At 39.7% G+C, this 17,581-nt stretch overlaps 3 long non-coding RNA genes across 3 annotated transcripts in view; 2 read left to right on the top strand and 1 right to left on the bottom strand.

Annotated features, from left to right (window-relative positions):
- Window positions 1–936: 936 nt before the first annotated feature.
- Window positions 937–17,581, top strand: part of LOC124274517 — a 61,479-nt gene continuing 44,834 nt past the window's right edge. The window contains exon 1 of the long non-coding RNA XR_006897963.1: window positions 937–1,582. This is a non-coding gene — a long non-coding RNA (uncharacterized LOC124274517). The remainder of the gene's footprint in view (window positions 1,583–17,581) is intronic.
- On the bottom strand, window positions 10,946–12,038 carry LOC124274516. The gene is made up of 3 exons (XR_006897962.1): window positions 11,746–12,038; window positions 11,420–11,478; window positions 10,946–11,256 (listed from the first exon to the last, which is right to left on the bottom strand). It is a non-coding gene; the product is annotated as an uncharacterized LOC124274516 (long non-coding RNA).
- On the top strand, window positions 14,257–14,859 carry LOC124274518. Its single transcript, XR_006897964.1, has 2 exons — window positions 14,257–14,340; window positions 14,719–14,859. It is a non-coding gene; the product is annotated as an uncharacterized LOC124274518 (long non-coding RNA).

Below are 17,581 nucleotides of genomic sequence, written 5' to 3'. Positions count from 1 at the left end.
GATTATGTGAGGCCGGTAGCTGTCGCTTCACGCACCACCATCTATTTTCTAGTAAATTGGTGCATGCAGCGGTCACTGGATCGGTAAGTGGTTAAAACGGAATTATTTACAATTATACAATTTCAGAAGGCAAAACAAAGTACAAAGACGTGAACATTATAAATACCAACATTATGCTGAAATACCTTTGAAATTTTCCGAATGGTTTACGTTGGTGTGAATATATCCGAGGTCACCAAGTCCGTCGTAACCCTTCCAACCGTCCGTAATAATGTGACTACCCCGAGCTATATTGTCCGTGATGATCCTCTCAAGCGTCTGTTTGTCACGTTTGTCCACTGGCACCAAAAATAATTCCCTACTTTATCTACAAATTCCACCCAAAACCCACTGGCCCTCGACTACTCTACCCCGATGATACCTACGTTTACCAAACGTACTATCATCCATCTCTACCGTCTAGCCCGGACCCCCTATCATGTTCGAACTGTTCCTTTCCACGACCGAAGAGCATACCTCCCGACAGTACATGAAATAGTCCGCTACAGTTTCTCTAGATGTTTCCTGTACTCTCCCATCCTTATCACAATCAATACTGATTTCTATGATTGTGTCACTGTAACTCATCTTATGAGCAAAACAGTAAGGGAGGAGAATAGTCTTATTCAAAGACAAATTGGAACCAGAAAACCATGTACTCCTCCGTGCAGGAACTTGGTTCTTGTTACATTTGTTGCATACCTTTTTATTACATTGAAATATGAAAGCCACTTTCTCACCCTTTCTGTTAATACCATATGTGCGTGTTAGTACTTGGTGACAGTTAGGGCAGTGAGCTTGTGCTGGTAAAACACCGTAAAACACACTTGTGGAAACCTCACCCTAAACTCATGTGTTAGTAAGTGAGACTAACCCGTGCTGGAGACGGAACTTACAGAAGATGCCTGGCCGTCATTCGTATGTTCTTCAGTCATAAAGTCGGGAGTAACCTGCAAAAAAAAATAGGTGAGTCATCGTCGGAATCGTCTCTCAGTCTATGTTGACCTGGGGTGATGTCACCCGATGATAACAAATCCAACAGAGGATATAGGGAGCTTTCACTTGAATGTGAACGTGAGCGAGGCAAATTTGGTGGAAAAATGTCATCTGAGGACATGGTAGCTGTATGTTCGTATGTTCTCAGTTTCAAGGCAAGAAAGAAGTCGATTTTACCTTTCCAAGTCAATACATAGGCTCAAATCTCGTGCAACATCTGCCAGAACACATAATGCGCCCAATCACACAAGTTATAAATGTTATAAAAGTTATATACGAAGCTATCATACAGCGCATGAAATAGGCGTGTACAAATCTAGGTCACACAAGCAAATACACTGAAGTCAACAGACACCTTCACAAAACTGAAAGTGCACAACATCAGTTGTGAAGAAAGTTCTCTATACGTCACACTAACAATATCGCTAAACATAAAATCAAGAAACTATCAGCTTTTCTCGTCAATCACAAAACAGCTGTGATCACACTACGGAAGCTCAGATGACCGGAAGCAAAGACAGATAGAGAACAGTGGATCGAATCCCAGGTAAGACACAAACATTTGCAATGTAATTCATGAAGGGAGATAACTCAATTGATGTGTGCTGCAGTAAATGATAGCTGAAACCGGATGTATAGAATCGGGGAGGATGGAAGAATAAGGACCAGCAGGAAGTAATTTTTGCCTCCCCCCCTTTTTTAATATACCCCCAAATATCTAAACCCCCATTAAACGCTTCCACCCCCAAAAAAATTATGAAAGCGCCCCTTTTTCAATATACCCTCCAGGGAAAGGATCCCCCGGAAAGAATGAATTTTGTTTGGAGAGGGTGGGGGTGTGTGGGGGTGGGGGGTGGGGTGGGGGGTGGGGGTTTGGTGGATACGGGCGGAACTCTTTCTTACTTGACTCGTTATAACGCACACACGGACATTTCTCTGAGACATTACATTGAGTGTGTTATAGCGAGGGAAATGACCTTAGACCTGGAATATTTATAGTCTAAACACGTTGATTTGTGTCTCACGAGTATACTCGTATTACTGCCAATTCTATTCGAGTTTGCCACTACGAGTTATCTCGTAGCTGCATCAACTGTATTTTAAAACAAGTTTTCACATGCTGGCAAAATAGGTACAAAGAAACAAACGTCTCCTGACATTCTTTGTTACTGCCAGGAGACGATTGCTTCTTGTACCTGTTTTACCAAGCTTGTGAAACCTGGTCTTTTTTTCAAATGATGCTGATGCAGCTACAATCGAGATAACTCGTAGTGGTAAATTCGAATAGACGTTGATATTACGAACTCGTATACTCGTGGTGTCAGTCAACGTGTTGAAGAGTGTTTACTTCTGTACTAAATTTTATCTCCTAATTGCGACAGTATCAAACCCTAAATAAGTTGTCATGAAAACCCGTATAGGTATCTTTTAAAGTGGATGATGGTGAAATTGTTTTAATCTTGGTAGATCCATATAGATCAAGGGATAGAGAAGTTCCATATGGCTAAGATCTACACCTACACAACAACGGTTCATATTTCACATCTGTTTGTCTCAAGAAAATAGGGTCACTTGATACGTGTGCGTGTGATCAGAGGCGTAGGAAGAATGGTATTGTTGCTCGATTGTACTCACTGCATGTTCCTAAATTTTTTTTTTTTTCTTCTGACTCAACACCTCTCGACACCTACACACACACACGTACACCCAGAGGAAAGTGCATGAGGTACTGCAAAAAAATATGTTTTTACTACTTAAGGCCTGCACAGGCACAGAAAAATATATGATTCAGTAAGAACTATAACACACCCCTCCAACATATTGAGAAAATTAAAATTGACGTAATATCTAACAAATCAACCCCTCAGTGCATTTTTTGTGTGTTTCTTTTTGATGAATCAGAATGTTTATGTAACCGGAGTGGTTTTGTAGATACCACAAAGGCGAATATGTTTCGTAGATGTCAGTTTATTGGCAATAACTGAAGAAGGCCCTATAAAGGAATAAATACATTGCATCAAAATGCGCTACAATACATGTGAGGCTTAGCAATAAGTTCTACAATTGTATATAATGTTTATATTTGAAGATACACATGTGGCATCATACAAGTGCATAACATGATTGTTTACAATATAATACAAAGGAACCCTCACCGAGTGTATGGCACTGTGCCCGTTATCGCCACAAACGTCAGGAAATATGTTTGCCACACCTGAACATAAACATATACAAATCCAATAATATATAACATTCTACTTCTGTACATTATCAATCTACTGTACATAAAATATCTGTTCTAATAAGCCTTCCCCTCATACATACATTCATTCATTCATGCCAAGTTTGGCGCATGTAACAGATAGTTAATTTGATTATTATTTACCACATATAACATGATACATGCTTTAAAGGAAGTTAAGAAATAATACATACACACTAAACATGAAAACATAAAATACACAATCCATATATAAACTAACCTGTTATAAGCTGTTGCTAGCTGTGACCAGTGACCAGACAGACTGAAGGGAAAATGATAGCTGACCCACAAAACACCCTGCTATTGAAACTAGGGGCCTGGGGCTGGGACAAGACAATAGATACAATAGACAATGTAAGCGCAAGGGTGAGAGTGCTATTGTGAAAGTGAAGCAGGTTAGATTGAGTGGTTAAGCTAGGGCTAGACTTAGTGATTAAAATACAAATTAAAATATACTTGCTTATATATACATAATTACATACTCCTACATTCTTCCCTCCCCAGGAAAATGACGTCTCTGTCATTCTGTGTTCTGGCGAGTGAGAATGTTTAGAAAAGCTTTCGTGATGTCCGGTGCAGTCTCTTCTAATGTTCCAGCATTGGTTAAATGCTCTAGGTACCGAACCCTAGCCATCCAATCTGGTTCTGCTGTGATATGGCTAAGTGCATACTGTCCCGAACGCACCCAACTAGGGGGTTGCCTAGCACGTGTTGACCTTTGTGGAACAACATCGAATCCATTAGCATCTGGAGCAGAGTCATCTGCGGTGTCCATTTCTTCAACTGCTTCAGGTGAAGACACGCCGAGTCCAGAACATCATTATTTGCTCCTGCTTCTTCATTCTCAGGAATGACATCATCTCTGTGTAGATCTGGAGTATTAACACCAGCGTCTTCATCCACTTCAGCATCAGAAGGATTCATCTCTGTTTCTCCCTCTCCTGGGATGTGACCGGAGTCACCAGAGATATGTTCCACTGCTATCTCAGCCTCATGATCGCCACCACTTTAAGCCTGAGTAGCAGTATCCGTGATTCGCAGAAACATCCTGTTTGGTATCTGTAGGAATACCAGAAGCTGCAGCACCTCTATTTTTGTGGATCTCTACAATGATGTCTTCCTGGTTGGTGTTATCAACTGGTAGTACATTATCTGACTTTGGTTGTGGTCTAGATCGTCTTGGCCTTGGTACGGGTTTGGGTCTGATGTTGGAGACTCTGCTTCAGGTGATGACTCAGCGTTATCAAAGCCATGAAGAGTGCCGATTGGCAAAAGGAGATTCCTATGCAAAGTCTTCTGTCGACCTTCACCATTCTCTTTCTGCACTACAAAGACGGGAACATCTTGATTAGGCTGGGACAGAATAATGTAAGGATCCTCCTCCCACTTGTCCGAAAGCTTATGTTTACCATCAAATGCCAATTTCTTTACTAGTACGCGATCTCCAGTCTGCAGAAAGCGGCTCCTCTCACCATGTCATATCCTTTCTTCTGCCTGTCACGAGATGTTTTAGCTGAAGCCAAAGCTAGTTCATATGAGTCCTTCAATCGTTTTCTGAGTGATCTGGTATACTCAGTGAGTGACGTCTGTGTCATTCCAAGTTCTAACCAAAGGCAAGATCGAGAGGAGACGTGGTTCTCACCCGAACATTCAGAAGAACGGTGGACTGTCAGTTGAATCATGCCGTGTGCAATTATAAGCATGTACGAGGCCCAATGTGAGATTTCCAATCGCTTTTCTTGTCAGGGGACAAAGTTCCTAACATATCACATAATGTGCGATTAAACCTCTCGCGACATGCCGCTACCCATGGGATGATATGGTGTTGTTCTGGATTTCTTCATGCGGTTAATAAACACAATTCCTTTATAAGATTTCCATCGAAGTTGGCACCTTGATCAGAGTGTATGCGCTGTGGAATCCCATAATGCACGATGAAGTTGTCAAAGAAAGCTTTTGCTGTGGCTTTAGCTGTCATGTTGTTGGTGACATATGCCTGTGCATATCTTGTGAAATGATCCGTGACAACTAACACACAGTGTTTCCCTCCTTTGCATGGTTCAAGGTCCAAGAAATCCATGGATACTAACTCTAGTGGCTGAGTTGTTTCAATTCCTATGAGTGGAGCTCTCTGGTTGGTTGGAGTCTTCCGGCAGATGCATCTCCTGCAATTTGTAATCAATTCATCAACATCTTTAGACATGCCTGGCCAGAAGAATCTGTCTCTCAAGAGAGACAAAGTTCGGTCTCGTCCTGGATGACCCATATTGTCATGAAGGCCTTCTAATGCATCTTTGATGTACTCAGCTGGTAAAACTAACTGCTGTCTAGTTTGTCCGTTAATTGACACTTCTCTGTACAAAATTCCCTGTTCAAGATGAAGATTCCTAGAGATCTTGAGCAATGCTGAATGTGTAGGGGAATCACAGAAATCCTGTCTCCTTGGTTTGTTGTTGGATTGTAAACATCTTGTCCATTGTCTCAAGATAAGGTCCTGGTACTGTGCCTTTCTCCCAGTCCTGTTTTGACATCCTGGCTAAAAGGGACACCAATAGTGTCTAAGTTCTCTTCCAGAGTAACGCCAGCCTGCAAACATAAACTCTCAACATAAGGTTGGGTATGAATGATGTTGCACACAGCCTTTACAGAGTCGCCTGGCATATGCCTCATTTCCTCCACTTGTCTCTAGGTCTGGTAGATCGGACATGCCATCTGCATCTGCATTGTTGATTCCAGGCCGTACTTGATGTCAAAATCATAGGCTGCCAAGGATGCTAACCATCTATGTCCTGTTAAGGCCAAGTTTAGCTGAGGTTAGAATATAGGTCAACGGGTTGTTATCTGTATAAACTCTGAACTTGGTACCATAGAGGTAATCGTTGAACTTTTCAGTAATTGCCCACTTCAAAGCCAGGAACTCAAGACGATGTGCAGAGTAGTTCTTCTCAGCTTTGTTTAGTCCTCTACTGGCATATGCAATAGCTCGCTTCTTTCCATCCTGCTCTTGATAGAGGAGCAGCCTTCAGTCCATGTGTACTAGCATCTGTATGGAGCCCAAATGGTAGGCTGTAGTCTCATGAGGCTGGGAATAGGAGGCGAAACCAGAAGCTGTTTTAAGTGATGGAATGCCTTCTCTTGCTCAGATCCCCATATCCACGGCTGTTGGGCAACTTTCTTCTGTGTTCTCTTTGTCTGTGTTGGTGGAGGCATAAGACTTGACAGGGGCTTGGTGATTGCAGCAAAGTTCTTCACAAATCTCCGGTAATACCCTGCAAATCCAAGAAACTGTCTAACCTCTGCTGGATTCTTTGGTTTAGGGCCATGTCTTTATCTTTTCAACTTTAGCCGGATCTGGTTCAATGCCTTGTCCTGATACAATATGTCCTAAGAACTTGATCTTGTCTTTGAAGAAGCTGCACTTATCTGGAGCGAGCTTGAACTCCAGAATCTCGAGCCTCTCTCAAACACCTTCTTTAGCCTGTCCAGATGTTCTTCAAAGGTATCCGCAAAGACAATGACGTCATCCATGTAGATAAGGCATATCTTTAAGTGCATATCTTCAAAACAGTCATTCATGAGGCGCTGATAAGTGGCGGACTGTTGCACAAACCAAAGGGCATCCGGGGTTGAATTCAAAGAATCCGAGGGTCCTAATGAGAAAGCAGTTCTCTCCTTGTGATGTTCTTCTAAGTCAACATGGTGGTATCCGCTCTTCATGTCCATTGTGGGAGTAGAATTTTGATCCTCTAAGTGTATCAAACATCTCCCTCAACCTAGGAGAGAGCGTGAGGAATCCTTAATAGTCCTCTCTGATTTAGCTGTCTAAAATCAATGCACATCCTTAGAGTCCCATTTCTTGCGTATTAATACCACATTGAAGACCAAGGTGATCGTGATCGACGGATGACCTAATTTGCTAATAGTTGGTGCAGATGATCTCTACTTCAGCATGCATAGATGGCGGAATTCTCCTATGTCGCTGTTTAAAGGGTCGCTCATCTATGAGATCTATCCGTGTTTCACTGCACTAGTGTGTCCAAGGTCAAGATCACCATGAGAGAATATGTCCAAGTAGTCCGAGATAACCCTTAATCCCTCTTCGCATTGAGTGCCTGAGATCTGTGAAGTTTCTATATCCATCCTGTTAAAGAGTGAATCTCTTGTCCTGTGACACATCTGTCATAGAAGGCTGTTCTTCAACAACAACAGGCCGTATCTCACACAAAAGGGCACGGGGGTTGAATGACTACTGTTCTTGTGGTAATAATGTTTGAAAATGTTGACATCTACAAATCCTCTCTCTGTATGTTATCAAGCTGGTTGAGATGTCAAGATCATCAGGAATAGCTGAACGGCTAGTACTTTGCAATATAGCACATGTATTGCGGTAATGAAGTGCCTTGTCAATGTAGCCAGTGATAGTGACTTCTGAATTGGGTGGGATGACAACCTTCTTCACTCCTGCACACTTCTGACTAGTCCGGAGCTTAAATTCCTGTCGAACAAGATCCCGTTCCTGCAGTACCATACACCTAAAAGCTAAATACCAAGGTGTATAAAGGTTGGCATCTTGCAGAAACTTCTCCCCATGTTGTTGTCTACAGGTTCCTAAGTAAACTGATAACATATTGGTTCCAAGCAAAACCGGTACCTTGTAATTATAGTTGCTTGTAGGAACAACAAGCAGAAGACATGGCTGGCGTTCAGCATCAATCCCATTAACCTCTAGGTCCAGCTGAATGTAACCTGAGTATGGCAGGGGCTGTCCATCAGCACACTCAATATCCAAGACATTTGTGATTGGGGTGATAGGAATACCGGAGAGATACTGATCATAAAATGCCTGACTCACTGTAGAGACTGTAGCTCCTGTGTCCAATAAAGCCCTTGTCTTGATTCCTTGAATACAGACATCAACTTCATTGGCATTTCCTACAAGTGCAGTTGTTTCATATCTCTGAGTACCCATCTGTCGTCTGTTGAGACCTATGGACCACCCCTTCATATAGGCCGCCTCCCTTTTTAAATGCTGACGACTGTGATCCATCCTGACTCTACATCCTGAGGCTATATGCCCAAACTGCCCACAACGAAAACACTGCACATCTCTCTCGAAAGGTTGTCCTCTGGATCTTCCTCTGTATGATAGATGATCATGCTGATGTTTCTGGAAAGAAGGTTGAGAATAATATCCAGTGCTGCCCCTTGTCAGTTTGATTATAAGTCCTGGAGTTAATGTTATCTTGTTCTCCGGTAGGATGTTGATAGTGATACAGAGGAGGCTGCTGTTGTTTCTTCAGAGATGCAACCTCAGAAGAAGTAAGGCTCTTGATCATTCCCTCGAAGTTCCTTCATCTCTGTTAGAGGGGTGTTTCAGAAACAGCAGACATACTTGTGGCAGACAGTTTCCCTTTAGTTCTACCTTCCTTCCCTCTACGTTGAGTGTTATACGCTCGCCAATCTGTCGAAGTTTCGCCGCAAAACGTCAAAGTCCGAAAACAGATCAAACTTGTGTCCGCTGACATCTTTGATTGATGGCTTAAGTCCTGTCCAAAGCATGGAATGAAGGAGCTTGTTGGTGTCTAGAGAGCTAACCTCACCAGCTTCTACCGCTTTTGCAATAAATCTTTCTAGACGACAACACCAAGTGTTGACATCCTCATCTTCCCGCTGTCGTGCTGTGTAGAAGGCCGCCAGTACATTTACGGGACTATCACTTGTGTCAAAAACACACTTCAGTTTATCCAATAGAGCAGAAAGAAAAGCGGTGGAACCTAATCGCATGGCAACCCTTGCTGCCTCCCCTCTCAAAGACTTCCTGATCGAATGTTCGATTGTTGCCCTTGTATGTGCTTTATCCTTCAATATGCAATCCACTTCATATATCTCCATAGGTCATAAGACACGTTACTTTTAGTTTCATCTCCGGAAAAGCAAGGTAAACTTGGAGGGTGAGATACAGTAACCATCTGAGCTGCTGATGGGGGACCAGGATACTGAGGTTCAGAGTCATGTGAAACACCTTCTGTTTTCACAGAGACAGCTGAATAATCAGCCATCCATTTTAACAAACTTTCTGGGGACTCAGCCTTAGGTTTTACTTTAAGCTGCTTGAATGTTGCAACAAGTTGAGCAACTTCCTCTTCTGACATATGTTCCGACATGTCTGTTAGTGGTACTAACAGCAAGCAATGAGCAAAATGTTGGGGAGGGGAAACAACACTAACTGTAAAGTATGGCACAGTTAGCACAGAAGAAATATGAATGTGGTGGATCACCACAGCGCAGCAAAATGTTCAAAGTGATGCCCTACCGAGAATGAAAACCTAACCTTCAACATGGTACTGAATATGCTATACTGGTGCAGTGGTTAGTCATGATGTGCAGGTGTAAGCTTTGCGACCGCTGCAGATAAACACACACAAAAGGAAGAAAAGGACAATATATTCAAGATGAGGGACCAAGAAATAAACCCAGAAGAGACAAAAAACACACACTTTATGACCAACTGAGTTATATGACCAACAAACACCATAAAATATTTACCGGTTTATGGATTGAATATAAACTGATTTAAGTACTTTATTGTGGAACTACATTATACTTTAAATGTTTATTCAAGGTATTTGAGTGATAAGTAGGTGCTAATCAGGCATACATCATTCGCACAAAACAAATGTATCATCCCGACAAACAGATGTTGAACATCAACTAAATGCGATGTACTAATAGAATACTTACAATATCACAAATAGCTAATCTCAAACTAACTAATTAACTAACTAAGCTAATTTGACTAGTAATGACTAACTACAGGACTGGGTGAGCTTGGTGTACTGCCGCTGTAAACAATACTTCAGTTATATCACGGCATGTCAGCTTGATGTGTGAGGGAAACCCAAATGATGCAGGTCTCAGACGTTTACCACTCAGTGCAAACCACGAGCATAACTTGCTTACAAATATATGAACATCAGTGGAACACACAGAGAACTCAAAACCAGCGAGTCACTAACATCTTTTAAGACTGGCCTCAAAACATTTCTTTTCAAGTGTCAATTTCCATCTTAAGCGCACAGAGCATTTATTAGTGAATGATGCGCTATATAAATGCAATTATTATTATTATTATTATTATTAAAACCCACGACCACTGGAGATAAAGTGCCTGAGGACGCGTCTATTCAGCAAAGTTCTGACACGTTATGTGGCTGATCCACCTGAGCCTCCAACTCAGGGACTGTTTAGTTTATGCCCTAACTGCTAGCTACCTACTGACATAGACAATATGTCTACTGATGATCTACTGAGAGAACAAACAAATAACCTAATTACACACTATCAACTGACAAGACTAATAAATAATCTAACTAATGACTATATACTGATGAAACTAACATGATGTGACTAATGACCGGCCGACATGATCAACACTATAAACAAAGTGCACTGCGCAAAAACACACCCACAAAGCAAATACATAACAGGCAAATTCTGAATTATTGCATTGCATACAAGAACATAATCCAAAATAAATTTTGGTTAGCTTGTTCACAGCATAGGTATCCTCTTCTCTTCATATATATAAATGTCATTCATAAAACGCACAATGGGATATACAGAGTGTGACACGCGTTTTCAATCAGAGTCAATATCACTTGCACAATACAAGAGTCTCAAATATCTACAAGCCAAGTAGTAAGCTCAAGGCCGAAACTCATGTGTAACAAAGTGTCTGGTTGTGTACCGTAGTGTTACATTACTTGGTCATTACGGTTCCCTTCCATCTATGGAAAGTTGATGTCCATCATTGTCCCTTGTCACTGGTTGCATCACTGTTACTTCTGAACATCTACATCCTGCCGACGACGCCAATGTAACCGGAGTGGTTTTGTAGATACCACAAAGGCGAATATTTTTCGTAGATGTCAGTTTATTGGCAATAACTGAAGAAGGCCCTATAAAGGAATAAATACATTGCATCAAAATGCGCTACAATACATGTGAGGCTTAGCAATAAGTTCTACAATTGTATATAATGTTTATATTTGAAGATACACATGTGGTATCATACAAGTGCATAACATGATTGTTTACAATATAATACAAAGGAACCCTCACCGAGTGTATGGCACTGTGCCCGTTACCGTCACAAACGTCAGGAACTATGTTTGCCACACCTGAACATAAACATATACAAATCCAATAATATATAACATTCTACTTCTGTACATTATCAATCTACTGTACATAAAATATCTGTTCTAATAAGCCTTCCCTCATACATACATTCATTCATTCATGCAAAGTTTGGCGCATGTAACAGATAGTTAATTTGATTAATATTTACCACATATAATATGATACATGCTTTAAAGGAAGTTAAGAAATAATACATACACACTAAACATGAAAACATAAAATACACAATCCATATGTAAACTAACCTGTTATAAGCTGTTGCTAGCTGTGACCAGTGACCAGACAGACTGAAGGGAAAATGATAGCTGACCCACAAAACACCCTGCTATTGAAACTAGGAGCCTGGGGCTGGGGCAAGACAATAGATACAATAGACAACGTAAGCGCAAGGGTGAGAGTGCTATTGTGAAAGTGAAGCAGGTTAGATTGAGTGGTTAAGCTAGGGCTAGACTTAGTGATTAAAATACAAATTAAAATATACTTGCTTATATATACATAATTACATACTCCTACATTTAGAACTTACGCTCCGAATTCGATCAACCCACGAATAAACATTTTATATAAAATGAACCCCTCGGTAGAAATTTCCTCAAAAAGACAAAACAGTTTCCTCAAGTTCATGATAATGGATTTGCTGTTACTTTTTAACAACGAGTGAATTTCAGATTTCTGTTAGGGGACAACTACTAAATTATCAAGTGTCGGGACGTTTAAAGTGGATAATCAACCAGCTTCTGGATGAACAAACACTGTTCAACAAGAGGGACTTTATTCCAACTTTCCGTGTCTTACTGACGATCGAGGAGGACGACACCTCCTTCATCTACGACAGAGACAAGAGGACCCTAAGAATTAAAAGGGCTGGATTTCCAGTAGAACCTCTCCTAAAGTTGAAGGAGATTAAGGATCTTGGCATATTTACAATTGAGCCGAATCGGACTTAGAGAAGCACCATTTCGATAAGACCTTCGATCATATATGTGTAAAAATCATAAATGTATTACAAGTTTTCTATATATATTTTAAAACTAAATGCTAATTTTCCTGTTATATAACAACTTTGAGGTGTTTTCTCACGTAAAAAGAATGAGAAATGAGAATGTATATGGTAAACAATCATGTTTTATTGTGTAGGGTTAATGCATGTCGACGTGTTGTTTATTATAACAGATACATCTGTTGAGGGGTCGTATTATTTCATTTTGAGTTTACATTATTTGCTGACCTAATTCATTTCAAGTTAAAAAAGTGTCAAAACATTTTAATAAACAGCTCACTCAAGTTAATAAGGAAACTATTGTGAACGCGTGGTGTATGTGTCGACTGGGGAATTAGCTCAGAATTAAGACGAAGTGTAGGTAGAATACGTTGACAAGACGAATAAATACGTTGAGCTCAAACTTCTTTAGTTACATGACAAACAAATACACAAGACATAACTTAGGTGAGCATAGTTCATGCTCAACCCCCCAGGGCGTTTCCTACGAGTGGCATTATCCTGCTCGTGGTCGTCCCAACAGACAGTCCAAATACCGAACTCGTACTCCTGCACTGTCTAGATGTGAGCATACTAAGTATATATATAGAGAATCTCACCCAAGTGTCTTCTGATATCAATTATATCAACACGAGTTGATAAAGTTACAAATATCCGAGGCTTGCCGAGTGTTGATATATTTGATATCAGAAGACACGAGGGTGAGATTCTATTTATCATCCAAAATCACTCTTCATTAATTTTCAATGAAAAATGTACATCTTTGAACATGGTACTGCCATTAGACTTGCAGTGCAGCGATGTCATAGCATTGTGACGTCATCAAGTACATGACGTCATAGCATTGTCAGGGCATTGTACAAAATCTACTGTCAAAGGAGATATCGTTTGATCTCACACAAGCGATATCTCCTGTGGAACACAGTTTTGGATGATAAACAGTTTTTTACAACAATGGACAGGCGACGACTCATCAATGGACAGACAGAAAAACAATAGCACTTCCTTGGCCAGTTGATGTGATGACAGACACGACCAAGGGAGATTACCGATGAAGGTTATAAATGTCTTATACAATAATGAATGGGCTGACGAGTCAATGTACGATGCGGTAGTGATAAGGATGTATGGTAGTGATTAAAATACAGCTTAGCGTGATATATATTTATATGTTACAATAAAGTCTTACATGTCTTGAGTACAAATATTTGGACGATGGATGCATGCATTGGTCCCTATAACACTATGTACGGAATCATTTACTTTAGATTATATGACAAAACTTGAGTTATATCAGATGTGTGTACTTGGCATAATGTTATTTTTCTATGTCAGTTTTGTCTATGTTTCAATACCGTTTCCTTTATTTTTTTATCTGATTATTTTGTCTCGAGAATATATTGTTAACGATAGCCCACATTTTTACTCAATCACCAGAGGACCTTGAAGCAGTTTCATTGACATGAAACATGTGAAAACATTCTCATTAGTAAATGAAAACATAACCATGCATAGATTTAAGGTGTCGAAAACTAAGAATGTAGGCATTGATGACCGTAGTAGGGTTATGTTCTACCACCAAGCCTTCTGTAGTAAGTGTAGGCTGCAGAGGGTTTATGCATGGGATTGCAAATGGAGAAACGTGATAGCTGTATAATTTAATACCAAAATAAGTTACGTTTTGATTGAAATAAACATATTTAACATGCTACCCCTCTCAGATTCTTCAATCTATGTTATCAACTAATTTCGGTAGCATGCTAGGAGTGGGGGCGAGGTGTGATGACATTCAGAGCCCTGGGGTGTCGAGTATGAAGGGTTAATGGAATATCTTGTAAGGGTGAGTACATGAAGATAACGATTACTGTGTGAACACCTAATTATGGATATAGTAATATGTAGTATCAACGGACAAAATTCTTTATGTTTTAGTTTACTCAATTGTAAACTGGGTACCTCACTCCAGAGATTTGATTTGGTCAATATGATGTATGATTCTGTAATAATTTTCAATCTAGGATGTTTCTAGCATAAAGAAAACACTATAAATTCAATTTGATTATGTTTTTATGGGTTTCTTTCAGACAATTGGCCACCTATTACAATTCCTACTACAAGTTCTATAACTAAAAGTATATTAGTTGAAAGTATGACTGTAATTGCCACTCCATCACACATATACTAAACTATCGTGTGTTTTTTCTCTCTTTCTTTCCAGATCTAAAGTCTGTGAGGGACAACCGTAGTCTCTTTGGTGGTGTCGTTGGTGGTTGCGATAGCGTCGGGTATTGCCTTCCGTTTTAGGAAGAATATACGAGATGTTATTAATAAAACTTGTTACTTGACATATGACCCAGTCGTAAGTGTGTTGAGTTTGTTTTTTCTTGAATGATATTTAAACTAAAATCGTTTTCCTTGAAAGTTAACTGACATATAACTACAACCTTTTTGTGTGGAAGTTTATTACCATTATTCGATGTTGTCATGTGAATCCATAGTAATCAGATTAGTTCGTTTGTCACAATTCCATGAATACAACCCATGATTATATCGCTTGAAGTTGTTGTGAGAAAATTGTAATCCGTAACATATTCGAGAAAAATAAATCCTGACATCGATTGAATTGATCTGATTTAAATCCTTTCTTATTGGTGCAATTGGAATCACGTGCCTTTGATGTTGAATCGATACTATGGTCCTTGAGAAATGAGTTGTCAATCTGTGCTCTTTGTTCTGTATGGGTTGGAATGTTAATATAATTTTTATGAGATATTATTGTGTTGTCTTATCATCTATGGTGTTGTTTTTAATCATAGCCGAAATTATTTTTGCTTAGACTTCATTCTGGTCTACATAGAACGAAGAGCGCAGATTTTCTGTTAACACATGTGTAGTATCAACATTGACAGGTGAAGATGGAAACTGTTTCACAAAAATAAATCAGGTGCAATTAATCAAGAGAGTACGATAATGCATTCTCAAAATTGAAGTATAATGAAAAAATAGATAATCTTTATCTCTTGATTAATTGTATCCGTTTTATTTTATTTGTGAATTGAGGGTCTTGGGTAACGGTGATATCTATCTATACTATGAACATAGCAACACACAAAAACAAAAAAAAACAACCCCAAAACAAACAAATACTTATAATTAATTGTTTATTGAGAAATGATTAAAATATTGATTCACATTAGAATGTCGGATCATATTGGAATACTGACTGTTTACAATAATGGAACATTGGCTGATTACTATGACATTACACTGATGTAAACACATTCCAGCAAGAAGTCTTCTCTATCTGAAATGAAATAGTAAAAATATAGACGACTAATAATGATATATTTACAACGGTCATACATTACAACCAACGGGGAAGATAATCTGTTATCTTGACAAATGGTTATTGAGGATAAACTTATCTTCTGATTCACCCAAGAAAACTAATATATAATGTGATATTCTAAGATAAAATAATATCAAATAAAACCTTACACAACTTTGCATTTGCATAAAGAACATTTGTGACATTAACTGCTACACACTCAAGTACATTATCCTTAAACATTTGAAGAATTGAGTAATATTTTATCATTACTCACCTAAGAAGACAGAGATTGTGTCAGGGCTTCCGGCATTTCCTCTCCGTCCTCTTCCTCTTCCTCCTCCTCATTAATTCCATCTTCCATGCAGGAAAAAAATTCAAGTCTGTTGAAGGTGCAATTATTTCTTGATTGGCCCTGTCCCTTGAATACCAGATGTGTTGAAAACTCTAGGGCCTGTGTGTATTGGTTGTTTAGTAGAATATCAAAACGACGAGCGTCATCCTTCTGCATGATTGGAGTTAAAACCACCTTCCACAATGACTCGTTGCGGACGTCCACTGCCTTGTAGGAGTCTATCTTCATTATAAGACATGGTGGCAGCTCGCTGACTCGACATCGTGTTGTATCTTCTTTGATTAGTATACCATTTTCATCAGCTTTTCTCATGAGTTCATCTAATGGTAAAGTTGTCACCATATGTTTGAAGACTTTGTCGGTACTGGTAGAATCTTCTGAAGCAGCACGTTTAGACATTCTCCTGGTATATTGGAAAACAGTTGAGGCAAATGATGGCTGGGGAGCAAGTGTAAGTGCAGCTAAAACTTGAAGCTCTTGTATATCTATATCTATATATATATGTATAGATCTGTTTTGGTGGTGTGTGGGTGTGTGTGTGTGTGGGTGTGTGTGTGTGTAATATTTGACTCCCCACAAAATTTAAATGTCATCTGGGAGTGGAGACAGAACGTGGGCGACGATGAATCCCCAAAATAGAAAGTCATTACGTACATCGATGATGTTATTAGGTGCATTACCCCTCCCAAAAAAATAGAAAGTCGTTGGGTACATCGATGATGCAATTAGGTGCATTAAATGATGTCAGATTGGAGTGGAGACAGCGTGTGGGCGACAATGAACTAAAATTAGATGGATGTTGTTGACACAGGTGTGTGAGGTATTCATTTCCAAAGGTCGAAGGACGTCAGAGACTCACATCTGGTGTAGATTAGGGTCAGGAAGTGCGCCTTGACGTCAGAAAGCCCAGTTAAGGATGATGTTTCTAGGTCAGAGCCTCAATTGAGGTTCCGAAGCTCTTAAAATGAAAGTCGTTGGGTACATCGATGATGCTATTAGGTGCATTATATGATGTCAGATGGGAGTGGAGACAGCGTGTGGGTGACAATGAACTAAAATTAGATGGATGTTGTTGACTCAGGTGTGTGAGGTATTCATTTCCAAAGGTCGAAGGACGTCAGAGACTCACATCTGGTGTAGATTAGGGTCAGGAAGTGCGCTATGACGTCAGAAAGCCTATTTAAGGATGATGTTTCTAGGTCAGAGCCTCCATTGAGGTTCCGAAGCTCTTAAATTTATACTACTATTGTATAGTAGATGATTTGAGAATACAGAAGCACTGAAAAAGCATCGTTTTTTACCACCAAGGCCTTGTCAAACTTTCTCACAAAGGAAAAAAAACATCAAAACTGTGACACTCGGTATGTCGTCATAGTATTCATTGTTGAATAAATTCTA

The sequence above is a fragment of the Haliotis rubra genome, unplaced genomic scaffold (assembly GCF_003918875.1).
Source record: "Haliotis rubra isolate DU_JTF1 unplaced genomic scaffold, ASM391887v1 Scf191, whole genome shotgun sequence".
Taxonomy (NCBI): domain Eukaryota; kingdom Metazoa; phylum Mollusca; class Gastropoda; order Lepetellida; family Haliotidae; genus Haliotis; species Haliotis rubra.
This window is presented reverse-complemented; position numbering and strand designations above follow the sequence as displayed.